This window comes from Calliphora vicina, chromosome 1 (assembly GCF_958450345.1).
Source record: "Calliphora vicina chromosome 1, idCalVici1.1, whole genome shotgun sequence".
NCBI classification, from domain to species: Eukaryota; Metazoa; Arthropoda; class Insecta; order Diptera; family Calliphoridae; genus Calliphora; species Calliphora vicina.
The window spans coordinates 133336010-133349708 of record NC_088780.1 but is presented as its reverse complement, the minus strand read 5'-3'; positions in this window follow the sequence as shown (position 1 = coordinate 133349708).

Below are 13699 nucleotides of genomic sequence, written 5' to 3'. Positions count from 1 at the left end.
GGTCTACTTCGGAAGGCTCTGGACCACGCAATAATACGAATTTTGATATTATTTTGCTTTTATAATATTTCCCGAAATGTTATCTTTCAGAAAAATATAAACACATTATTTATTTTTTTCCCATTTTCTGTATAATTTAAAATTAATGTAGGTACTTTTTTCGAAAAAAAATGGCGAAAAAACGACTTTTTTATTTTTTTTAAGTTTGAATGCACATAACTTTTGACTCAGTAGATATTTTTTAACAATTCTTTCTTAAAATTATTAATAAATTTATTGTTAATTCAAGAAAATCGGGAAAGAATTGGATCCGTTAATAGCAAAATGGCAGACCAAGGCAGGCAAAAAAAATAAAATTTTACTTTTCAAATGCGAATAACTCGTAAACTATAAGAGATAATATATGTAGATCTCGTCTAGTACATTCCATATATATAAAAATCTTTCAAATCGGATCGCAAACAAAAATTTGGCATCATTTTTAATTTTTGATATACCCGAGGTGCCCCACTTTGGGGCATTGTGGCTCGGCCACCCCTTGGTTGTTTAAGCCCAAATTCAAAACTTTAACTTATCGACACCTCCTCATAGTCATATATTAAAATCGGGCTATTCGTTTAGAAGTTACAGATTTATTTCCAGGCGGAAGCTTATTGACCCCAAATAGTCAGTCTAAAATACATCTTCTGGTACTCAACCCAACCACGTACCAGCTACAAAAAGACACTCTAATAGTCTGTAGTTGACTACTTCTCAGTGAACCCTAGTATTATTTACAAAAAGTAAGTCCAATAACCGATTTCTTGTAAACAAACCATCTTTCGAGTACTATATTGTTACGTAATTGCATTATTAATTTGAATTTAACGGCCTGCTTTCAAGATGCATCATGGTTATAAACATTTCGATCAGCATAAACTTCTACATATCAACAATGTTGGTAACAAGCTGTTATTAACATTATTTGTAAGTATGACAACATTAGCTGCTAACATTAACATTAAAGTCGCTAACAGCAGTGGAAATAAAACATTCTAGTTTTGTCCGTTAGATAATTCATGAGACTACTATAAGATGACACTGCTATAAATAGTAACTGCGAGTTGCTGGGGAGGCGCTGTTAAAGTTAACATCAATTGTTTTACCAGTGTATTCTTGTAAATTATAAAGTGTGTATTAAAAGAGAGCGTCTATTTAAATTGTTGTGCTAATTTAAATAAATAAGGAATTGTTACAGTTTTTAAAACACTGATCGCTTTTATTTGAAAAGAATTAAAGGGAAATAAACCGCCATTTTTAATGAACCCAATTTTCCATATACCTCTTACAATATTTATCAACAATGTTATTTACATTATTTTTAAGTATGACAATATTAACTGTGAAGCAGCTTTAAAAGCTCTATCATTGATCATTGTGGAAATAGGATATTAAAGTTGTATTTTTCATGAGACTTCTAGAAGATGGCGCTGTGTATATAAATAGTAACAGCAGGTTGTTAATGAGTCAGTGTATCATAGGCGATGTTATAGTTAACATCAACTGTGTGTTTTTTAAAGACAAGTGTATGTATTAAAAGAGATTGACTAGTTGACTGTTGTGCAGATTTTAATAAATAAAGAGTTCTTACAAAATTTGTTACTGGTCGCAACTTAATGGAAATAAACCACCTACGACACGCATATGTTAAAATAAATAGTCACGTGGCTAATAAAAAATCAGTAGTTCGATACAGTCACCCAGAACTACTGGGTATAGTCTAAGTTTTCATGAATACGTATGTGTGTGCGTTTGTGCGTATTAAAGAATGTTAAAGAAATTAAAAACAAATTATAAAACCTGACATAAAGTTCAAATGTTTGAATTAAGCGTTGGTTTGTGTAAATTTTCAGTTAATCAAGGATTATTAAGATTTTTGGTTAGCACAAATTTCCGCAAAACATCTAAACGGAACACTCAACGAAGACTTGCGAGAACTTGAGGACAAATTTAGTCCAATCACATTACTACTCCCATCTTTATAAAGATACGTTGATCTCAAAATACTACGACTTCTAATAAAAATATATCAGTCTTTCCATCTATACTTCTGACAAATTATTGACTAAATTGTTTCCATTTTTCCCCTGGACCCAACTAACACTTACTATAACCATTAACAGTGCTTGCATTAAACAATAAAAACCACACTTAAAACTGACTATTTCCATAAAGAACAAACAAAATATATAAATTTAAAAAAAAACTCTGAAAATTAATCAACCATTAAGGCGCCACAAAATTAACGCATGCATTCAAATTGCAGCAAAAAACAAAAAAACAGCTTAAGTTTTTGTTTGGTCATCGCATAAAATAACAAGAAAGAACCTAAATCTTATTTAGTTGTGTATTTCCGAATATTTTCTCACTTTGTAAACACAATTATTATTTCTCAAAGGCCACAATGAAAGCAACAGCAATTGGCTTTAAATGGGAGCAACTGCAAATTGGCTGATGCACTTACTACTCGTATACAGGTATTTCCACGGTCCAGAACGCTAAAAAATCGTCTTCTTTTATTTTTCCATAGTATTTATTAGCAATTAGCGCAAAAGGAAGGTTTTGTCGTTTTGCTGTTTTCAATATATTAGCGACAAAAAATAGAACTTTATTTTTGACTGCATTTAGAAAAAAAAAAAAAAAATCTGCCATTTTAAAGATATTTTTTTTAAAACGATTTATATGAAACTCAATCAGTATAATGTGGCTATCTGTTGATAGTTATCATGTTGCAATATTTTCATTCGTTTTTCGTAGTAAATTAATCCAATTGTTGGCCATTTATAGAGATGCCAATCCCGAAATCCCCGGGATTTTCGGGATCGGGATTTCCCGAATCCCGGGATTTGTGAAAAACAATCCCTGGATTTTTCAGGATCTAAAATACCCCGGAAAATTACGAGATTTTTTTTATATTTTAGGTATGATATTCATCATACTTATAATTTTAATATAAAACAAGTGTTATATTCGGCTGTGGCGAATCTTGTATACCCACCATTAGAGTTGTCAAACCGATTTTCGAATTATTCGAAAAACCGGTTTTTTAAACCTCGGTTTTTTTGTCTCGAATTATTCGACAAAATCGAATATTTTTTTAAATTTATTTTAAGATTTTATGCTATTACTTTTAATAATTTTAATACAACAAGAGAGCTATATTTGGCTGTGCTGAATCTTATATACCCTTCACCAAATTATACTTAATAATATTTTTATTTAAACAAAATTAATTTTTTTTAAAAAGTTTTTTCTAAATTTTTTTTTTAATTTTTTATTTTTAAAAAATCTTTTTTTGGGGAAAAATAATTTATGACAAAAAAATTTGTTTTGATGAAAAAAAATTCAAAAAAATATTTTTTCCGATTTTGAGTCAGAGAATGAGTGAGTGAGTGAGTGAATGAATGAAAGAGTCAGGCCTTGTATTTTTAAATATATAGATGTATAACAAAGCTCAATAAGTCGATCGTATGTATACTTTTGTAACGGTGTGTATGAAGATTATTTGTTTTTCAGCCTGTTCTTAAGAGCTCAATACCACTTGCTATTCTAATTATTTGTCAGGAATTTCTACAGATTTATTCCGCTAAGAAGATATTTCGAATTAATTTAATTCCCAAAATTCTATAAAGTGGGAAAAGAAACACTATAACTCCCGCATGTGTAAAATAAATGTTCAAGTCTTATAAATAGATATTATTTTAAATTAAAAAAATACAATTATATGAATCACAAATAAAATGCTTAGTTTCACAAAATCGAAAAGAAAATAATAAAACAGTCATTACCATATCAAATGACCAAAGTTCATATTTGTCATTCAATATTTTAGCTTATGAGTGGTGATTTTTTGTTTTTCATTTTTATTTTGGTGCCGTCCAAATCACGACTTCAAAATAAATGGCAGACAGCAAAAAGGCTTTGCAGTTCGTATTATTTGTTTCATTGCTAAACCCAGCAAAATATTCACACATTATTGAGATTGTAGTAGAAAATGTGTCAGCTTATAAAATCGGGAACATTTTCTGATTTTTGATTCGACTTAAAGCAACTAATGATGTTTCTGGACATTCGCCAACACTTTCAAGCACTGTTTTCATATTGACATTAGGATTGCTTGTTTTTGGGCGTCCAGTGTGTTTAACATCAATTACTCTCTTCACATTTGACGAAGTTAAATTAATAGTCCAGCCCTATTATGTACACATTTTCAAACTGTGGTCAACAAACATGTTGTTCTTTGGTACCAAAAATAATCTTTTTCATTCCATGAGAACTGCCCTAGAAAACTGTTGTTGGATTTCTGAAACTTCAAAATTGTCATCTCTGTGTACTCTGTGGTTTTTACAAACCATAAATTATCAGCTGTCAAACTGTTTATTTTTTGGTTGGCAACACTTTAATGCACAAATGGCGGCAATTTCAAATCTTGCATAAATTTTGAGACAACTTTGTAATGTATCAAATCAATATTTCTTGATGTAAAATAGTACACAACTTATGTTTGAGCCAATTTCGTGATATATGCCAGTATCCATGGATATCAGAGTTTTAAATCGAAGAGGTTATCTTCTACTCCCTGTGGACCATCCGAATTCAAACGGTATAGCTACGGGTTTAAATTGGGTCCTCGTCTATATCTTTAAAACATCTTCTATTACAATTTTAACGATACGTTCAGAGTAGAAAAAGTTCTTCAAACTCATGCAGAAATGGCATGTTGCTATAACCTTACGTCATGTTTGATAAGAGATATATAAAGATAAATGAATATCAAGAAATGTTACTGGGTTAAATTTTGTTTGTATTTTATTTTAGTGGTTTCCAAAACTCAAAGTTCTGTCAATACGAAGAATAATGTGATAGCGAGACTATTGAGTAAAATCATATATCAAGTACTATACAAATCCAGCGAGCAAATTATGCAGTAAAGAGCCCTTCCAGAAGGCCTTATTTTATATGCGCAAGATCACAAAATTACATTGTAAAACTTGCTTAATCGATTCATGTTGAATTTCAAACTGATTACGATATTTATAAGAGATTTATCCGTATTTAAGTGATTTTCGGGAGTGGATCTAATATGGGGGATGCGATCAAATTAAGACCGGAATTGACAAAAAAAAGTTTGATTTTTCTAAAGTGGTTCTTTTAAATTAAATTTAGTATGGCGATTTTTATATATATACGAGAGCGGGTCAATAAGTCCATGACTTTATGGATTTCCCGCCTCTTAACTGTAAGGTCTACACCGCTCCCGTCAACAGTCATCTGTCAGTTGATTCCTGTCATAATTTGAACAAGCTGCGTCATTTAGTTTGTGTTTGACAGCCGATAGCAGACTACCACATGAATTTAGGAGAAAATGGGAAAAAGTATGCTTTCGTGTGCTTATTAAGCATTATTTACGCTTGATAAATACTGTGGGAGCAATTTCAATGGTAAAAAAGTGGTTTACTGAATTTCGTTGTGGCCGTACAAGCATAGAAGATTCCGAACGTTCTGGACACCCAGATGAGGTCTCTACACACGAAACAATTAAAAGAATTCACGATATGGTATTGGCCGTTTGGAGATTGAAAGTGCGAGAGATTGTGGAAGCAATAGACTTCTCACATGGTTCAGTGGTTTAAATTGTTCCGCGTTTGCTCACAATCGATTGCATTTTTGTAATCCTGTGACAACTTTGCATGAGTGGTTGACATTGTTCATCCGCAATATAGACGAGTTTGTGCTCCGTTTCGTTACCGTGTGCGAAACATGGATCCACCACAACATACCAGAGACCAGACAGCAGTCAAAACAGTGGGCTTCTCGGGATAAATCCAATGCCTATTTTGAAGACCTAGAAAAATCTTATTTTCTGGAAGGGATAATAAAAATGGAGAAACGTTAAACTAATGGTGTTTTCTTTTCTGGCATAAATGATGCATTTAATCTGCCTTTTACCCTTCTTTGTGTTCTTTTCTGAAAAAAAATGTAGTTTGGTCGTGTTCTTTTCTAATAATGTTACCCTAAAACCCTGAATATATGCTAGATGTTTCACCCTCAATTTTATCAAAGGGTTAGAAATGCACCACTTTTTATATAAGCAAAAAGTATAGTTTTTTAATATTTAGAAGCTATATAAAAGAAAATTGCATAAATGGTAATGATTTTGTTCTATTGTGATCGTTAAAAATGCAACACATTATGAGGGTATGGGTAACCTTTAATAAATGGTACAAAATATATAGGCAACATTTTGTGTCAGAAAAGAAAACACCATAAGTATATAGAGCTCAAAGGAAACTATGTTGGAAAAAAAAATTATTTTTTTATCAAAAACATTTTTGAAAAATATCAAATATCAAAAATATTGGATGTTGTCTCATATTTTGGTTCATAACTCTGGTTCTACTTGACCGATTTTATCCAGTTACAATACCAAACATTTCTGAGCAACGTAGAATAGTTGGTGTACATTTCATCCCCTTAACCCATTCCCAGCCATTGTACCTGCTTGAGTACAGAAAAAAGGTAATATTCAAATATTCATAAATTTTTTAACAAGATAAATTTGATAACTTTTTTTGTGATTTTGCATTCAACACACTGTGCTTTTAAACATCACACATACAAATTTTAAAAAAATAATACCCTTAAGGTATATTTTGTCCTGTTTTTATAACGCTATATCATTTTTTGGAATATTACCGAGGTTAGTAGCAATTGAGCTGCGGAGAGCAAACACAGTTTTACGAAAGGAAGAGTTTTTTATAATTTTGTGAAGTAGAGTGATTATGTGTACATTTTATAAAAATAATTTTTTGGGGCAAAGTTGTGAGATTAGGAAAATCGGTGTACCCAATTGGGTACAGTGGCTTGATATGTATTATTTTTTTAAGATTTTTCTTACGCTAAAATAGAATTTCTGACCATCAAAACGTGAAGTTTTTAATTCAAATGTTTTAAAAACTAGATTTTTTGGAAAAATATGAGCACCACAATTTTGATAGCTATTATTTTATCAGATCCGGATTGTAATATGGATGAAGATGAAGGTGTTGCTGACGACTTTGTTAGAGATCGCATGTACCAAGTGAAATATAAGTATTTTGTGACAGTGATAGCGACGATGATGTTCCACTTGAGATGTTCTGACAGAAAATAATGCCCTCAAGATCAAGCAAAACAAATTCTATTTGGATAATAAGACCATGCGATGTTCAAATGTCTCAAACTATTTTTTTGGACAATGAGTTCAATATTATTTCATTCTTGAATGGGAAAAGGTTATTAGTTTAACCATTTAGCAGACTTGCATTTATGCATCGCAAGCTAATAAACACAATTTATCCTTTAACACAGAAGATTTGAATATATTCTTGAGTATTTTGCTTTACAGTGGATTTCCCTCTATGCCAAAAGAAGATACGTATTGGGTGCTCTGCGAGGATACTCGCACTCCAAAATTTCCGAAATTATATCACGGAACAGATTCAATGAAATAAAACGTTTTGTTAATTTGGCTGATAACACTAATTTAGATGCGACTGACAAGGTGAGACCCATATACAAATTACACTGGCTTCTGGTGTCGCAACTACTCCTGGAAACCAATTTCCTTAAAGGATAAAAAATCCCCTACGATGGGGTGAATGTCATAACAGAATAAGATGGTTGTCTGAACAATGCGATATTGCGTTGTGTTGAAAAAGTAATGTTTTAAAAATTTTCACACATTATAAAAATAGCATACACTTTACGCCATTGTACCCATTCAGGTACAGCCCCAAAAACACGTTTCCTAAAATTTTTTTAAATTTTTTTTTAATTTTCTATGTTCTTTCTTTCTTTCTTTTAGTTTAAATAAATAAATGAATTTAAAAATTTTTCATTTTAAATGGTCTTGGTTTTTAATGGGTTAAGTCTTTTCCTCGATGCCCTATCGAGCCATCAACAGAGAGACGGACCGACAGACGGACATAGCAAAATCTCGTAGAATTTTATAAGGACCCAGAATATATATACTTTTTGATTCTGCCATCAATACTGCGACCCTCCCCCATCTTTTTGGTGATGGGTATAAAATGAAATACAATTGGTCAATTCACAAGGTCTCTTATCATGTCATATTGTCCTAATATTTCACAATGGTTTTTATTGCTTTTCAAGCAATAAATGTCCTAAAATAATACTACTATTTGTTTATTGTGTTATCGTAACCAACCAGCAGAGACCTGCGCCGAATGCCTAAGAGTCGGTTAAGCCGAGCCGCCGAGTCGTGATATATTAGGACATTATGACAATATGACTGATAAGAGACCTTGTGAATTGACCAAATAAGTAATGGAAAGCATTTCTTTTAGAATGTCTCCTTAAAGAAAATCAGTTCATAACGTCTTTTAAAAGGCCTTCATATTAAAGACCTTTAAATTTTAGCCAGTGCGAAATGTTTTGTATGATAATATTCAGATACATATGTTAGTAATTTTGTATGTTTGAATATTTATGTACGAGTATATAGAATACACATCGGAGTACTTAACCTACGACAACCAAAATTACTTTGTGAGTAACTAATACACAATACAACAAGTTCATTGAACTAACTAAGTAAGTAAAATATTTGCTAAAATAAAAAATAAAATAAACGAAAAAACAACATGAGTCCGACAAATACTTTAAGCAAAAATTATACAAAACATTAAGTAACGACACAAACCGACTATAGAATTAGCTACAAGGCAAATAAATAAGCAGAGTGTCGTACTTATTTATACCAGCATAAATGTATCTTCTTCTATATATATATATAAATTAAATGGTCCATGTACATGTATATAATGACATCACGTGAGAACGGCTGGAGCGATTTGGCTGATTTTTTTATTCGATTCGAAATTTTCAGGAGATGGTTTGTAAAGAAAAGAAATTCTGGGTAAAACTCAAAATTTTTTTTTATTTTGGGTCCAGTCAATTGTATGCAGTACAAATTTAAATATTTTATTTGCAAATAAATAAGAACAGGCAGTAGTATGCGGGTTGGAGAAACTTGAAGAACTAACATTAGTAAATGCTACCGAGCGAAGCCGCCCCGCATTTACTAAACTAGTATAAAATATTTTTAATGATACATAAACATAAACCCTTAAAGTTAGTTTCACTCTTTAAAAAAAAAAATCTACAATGACTTTAAAAGACTCCTGAGTGCTGGCGCGGATCCAGGTCAACCATTTGGGGGATGTAAACTAAAATCTGTTCTACATTTTTTTTTCCATCCGCGGCCGCCTGAGTGTCTCCACTTTTTCTACCGCTTCATAATCAATGATCGATCAATGCCGCCTGTAGAGCTGCCCTAGAATTATTTATACAATATTCTTTGCACTTTTTTTGTGCAAATTTTTATGGTTAAAAAAGTAAACTTTTTGTTGTTGTTGTATTATTTATTTGTTGGTTGTTTGTTGTCTTTTTCGTGTATGTGCGTATGCAAAATGTTTTTGTCAAAAACTCATTTGGAATTTTAATTTAACTCAAGCCACTGTGAATGCTTCTTTTTGTTTTTCTATTATTAGTTCTTTTTTATTTATTTTTTGTTTTTGCAAAAAAAAAAATACCCATTTGAAGAGGCCAGTAAACTTTTCTAATCTTTTTTGCATAATTTAGTGTAAAGATTAGCGTAATGAAATTTTTCATTTTAATGACACACATAAAATGGCAATTTATTATTATTTATTCTTACACTCGTAAACAAAATTGTAAATAAATTTTAATTAAATATTTTAATGTGAAATTTTAAGATTTTAAATTAATGGTTTTTAATTATTGTACATAGGTACCTATTTAATATAATCTTCGGTGTCATTAGTTTATAATATGTATTTATATTTTAGATACTAAATTAAGTTAAAAGATTTAAGCAAACGATTTGGGCGTATTGATACAATGTAAAGGGGTAATGTGATGAAAAATACTTAATTATTGTTAAAACAAAAAAATATTTTTTTTGCTACACAAGGAAAAATTCCACCTTACATATTTGAGGTGGATTTTGAACATCATTGGAATATACTACTACAAGCAGTGACTGTTGTAATATGTCGGTACTTTTGACTACTCAATACCAGTGTTTAAAAAACTAGACTACAAGTAGCAGTAGCAACGAAAAAACACAAGTAGTCTAGTTAAAAAATTAATAAAAACTCGGAGTCAATAATTACTACTACTACTGCTACATTCACATTTTGGTAGCAGTAGTTGTAGTAGTACAAATAAAAGAAAAACTTAAAAGTAGCTGAGTAATTTATTTTCTATTGCTACCTTAAAAAAGAAAAAGTTTTGATGTAGCAGTCATTAGTTTTTTATTAATTCTGCTACTTTTAAAATTTAGTAGTAATAGAAGTAGCAGTTGAGGTAGTAGAAGAAGTAGCAGTTAAGTAGCAGTTGAAGTAGCAGCTAAGTAGCAGTTGAGGTAGCAATAAAATAAGTCAAAAAAAAATCTTCAGCCAAAAAAGTATATTATGTGTTGTTGTTGTGAATGTATATTTGTGTATGTTGGTCGTGTTGTAAACAAAAGTTCGGCTTTTTTGTTATACACACAGAAAACACGATCCTTCTGTTAGCAACACGAACATCTGAGACGAATAAAATCGAATAATTCTTTCAAACTCTCTCAAAACAAAAACAACACACAGTGTTTAATTCTGTAAATTTTGGTGTTATGACTGAAGATTTTCTTTTTTGACTACTTTTATTACTACCTTAACTGCTGCATCAACTGCTACTTTACTGCTACCTTAAAAATTAAAACTCGATATAGAGCAGTAGCAATGATTTGTATTTTTATGCTACTACTCCATTTACAATTCATGTTTTATTACTACTGCTCTGTTAAGAGTTTTATATTTTTAAAAAAACAAGAAAACGAAAAAAGACAAATGCTACTGCTATCGCTTCATACACTTTTTTGAAGCAGTAGTTGTAGCAACAGTTAAAAATTTGTTAGTTATCGTAGCTTTTTAAACACTGCTCAATACTATACTCAATACATTTGTTTGGGTACTCGGTTCAGTACTTTTTCAATGTGAATTTACCATTTAACAAGTAGGAAAATAATAATCTACATTGAGTATACATATAAGCAAATCATTATTCAATTAGAATTTCAATAATTTTGTTTTCGTAATTGATTTTCGGAAGTGTGAGTTATGGCCAATTATGGACTGATCGTCCTAAAATTAAGTCGAGTGATTTATGTTATATGAAACTTATTTCTCGTTAAAGTGATTTTCAGAAGTGGGATTTATATGGGAGCTCGATTGATCCAAAAATAATTTTAAATGCGATTTCCATTTATATTGTTACGTTTTAACCTTTTCAAAATGATGGTTTATTTCCTTTAATTAAACCGGATACTTTTGATTGCAAATAAAAGCCGTTTAGTAGTTTGAAAATTGTAACAACTCTTTATTTATTTAAAATGTACAACAACAGAATTAAATAGTCAATCAATGTTTTTTTTATACACGTTTATAAATTCTCAGAAATACAGACACTTTATAATGTATACGAATTCACTTGAAAAATACAGCACACTTTAAGGCACTCAGTTGATGTTATTCAAATAGCGTCTCTGATAAACTGACTAACGACTGCAACCTCTGCCGCTATGTATAAAACTGCCATCTGCACTCTAGATTGCTCTTTAACTGTCAAAGTTCGAATATTCTAGAATCTAGATCATTCGCCATCTGTGGTGTACTTTCTTTAACTGAATATTCGAATTCAAACAGCATTGCCAACTTACGATCAATGGTCAACTGAAAGCTTTTATTTAATAATGCCCACAGATATGTTACAGTTTGCTATTACAGCACTGTTATTTGAAAGCATTATGCTACTTTTAAATCAGCCCTTAAAATCGTTATATTTTAATTCAAGTACAATTTCGTAACAATATAAAACAAATTTGTGGAGGAACTTGTGTGAACTTGTCTATATATATAAGACATTTATGGCAACAACGTGTTATTTCGTGAGGACATTTGTACGGGGGCTAGGTGAAAAATAATGAACCGATTTCAGGTATTTTTAATAGGCTTCGTCCGATAAATATGTATGTGCCAAATTTTACTGAAATATCTTCAAAATTGCGACTTGTACTTTGCGCACAAGTTTTGTATGGACAGCCAGACGGAAGGACGGTGCTTCTATCGATCAGAAAGTGCTTCTATCGATCGAGGTGGGTGATGGACTCCCCCTTATGGCAAAATTCTTACTTCAAAAACAGAGTTGCAATTTTTCACCGGCAAATATTGATATTTTTTTCCTTTTTGAACTCAAAAATACGACTCTGAAAGTGTCGAGTATTTTGGTATTGACCACTAGTTACTATTGCTTGATATCGCGACATGATACAAAATGAAAATGTGTCCCTTAGAATTAAATTTTTTGAAATGTTGAAACGGTACCCGCTGAAAACTTTCTTAGTGACCTAAAATACCACCAACAAAATTTTTAGCTTGTTCTAAGAAGGGCAACCCGTTCCTACTTTCGATTTAGTTTTGAGGTGCATTTACAAGGGGAAAAAATTAATTTTTTTCAGTTTTTTTTTAAATTTTTGCCATTAAATAATTAATTTTGCAATTTAATTTAAAAGAATCGAAATGTGTACGTAATTGCCATTCTAATAAGATATAAAAGACAAAAATTGGTTTAAAAATGTTAAAGTTATTAAAAAATCGCCAGACCATTAACGTGTCTCAGGCCACTAGAACAAGAAATATAGGAACAAAATAAACATATTTTGAGAAATATTAAAACAAAAGTTTATTCTTACTTAAAATATATCCATATTTACTTGTATATGAGTTTTTATCTTCATAGGATACAGTTAACCTATTCGCAGGTACAACCAAAAAAATAAAATTTTTTTAACGGCAGTTTCAAAACTCCAATTTCAAATTTTTAAAAATTTTGTTAAACAAATTTCAGAATTTTTTGATCATCACATAAGGATTTATTTACAACATAATAGTGAATAAAAATGTGAAAAAAGTGTGTCAATACCTCCTGCTATATCAATTTTGCGATTTTCGAGAAAAACTAATTTTTTGGCCATATTTTGGCGAATGAGCTCAATTTTCTTACTGTTATTAATTTTAAGTAAAATCTGTTCAGAATATTATAGTCCAGGTAATTTTAAATATAGTCTGAAAGTTTTCCTAAAATCGGAAAACGTTAACCCTTAAATCGTGAAGGTCAAAGGTAAATTTTTCAATATTTGGAATTTCTAATGGAAATATATCGAAATATTATATATTTTTGGGCGGCTGAGAGAAGGCCTACTTATAATGGGCTGCTGGTAGCCAACAAGGAATTTATTGTTGTAAATTTGTAAAGAGAGTTCATCAAAGAGATGCAGAGTATTTTATTTTTTGATGTAGACTATTTTCATTTACTCACTTGTTATTAGAAGGGACTTCATAGGGCTTCATGAACACCTTCTAAGAGCAGGCAGTGTGGAATGAGTATCGGATATTATAGAATGAGTAAGTATGCCTTTTAGAAGGCCTACAAACTGAAGTCCTATCATATTTTCCCGCTGGGAACATCCTTATAACTAGGGGGCGGATTTATATGCAAATGCATGTTTTTTCTCGCTTTTTTTTCTTATTAT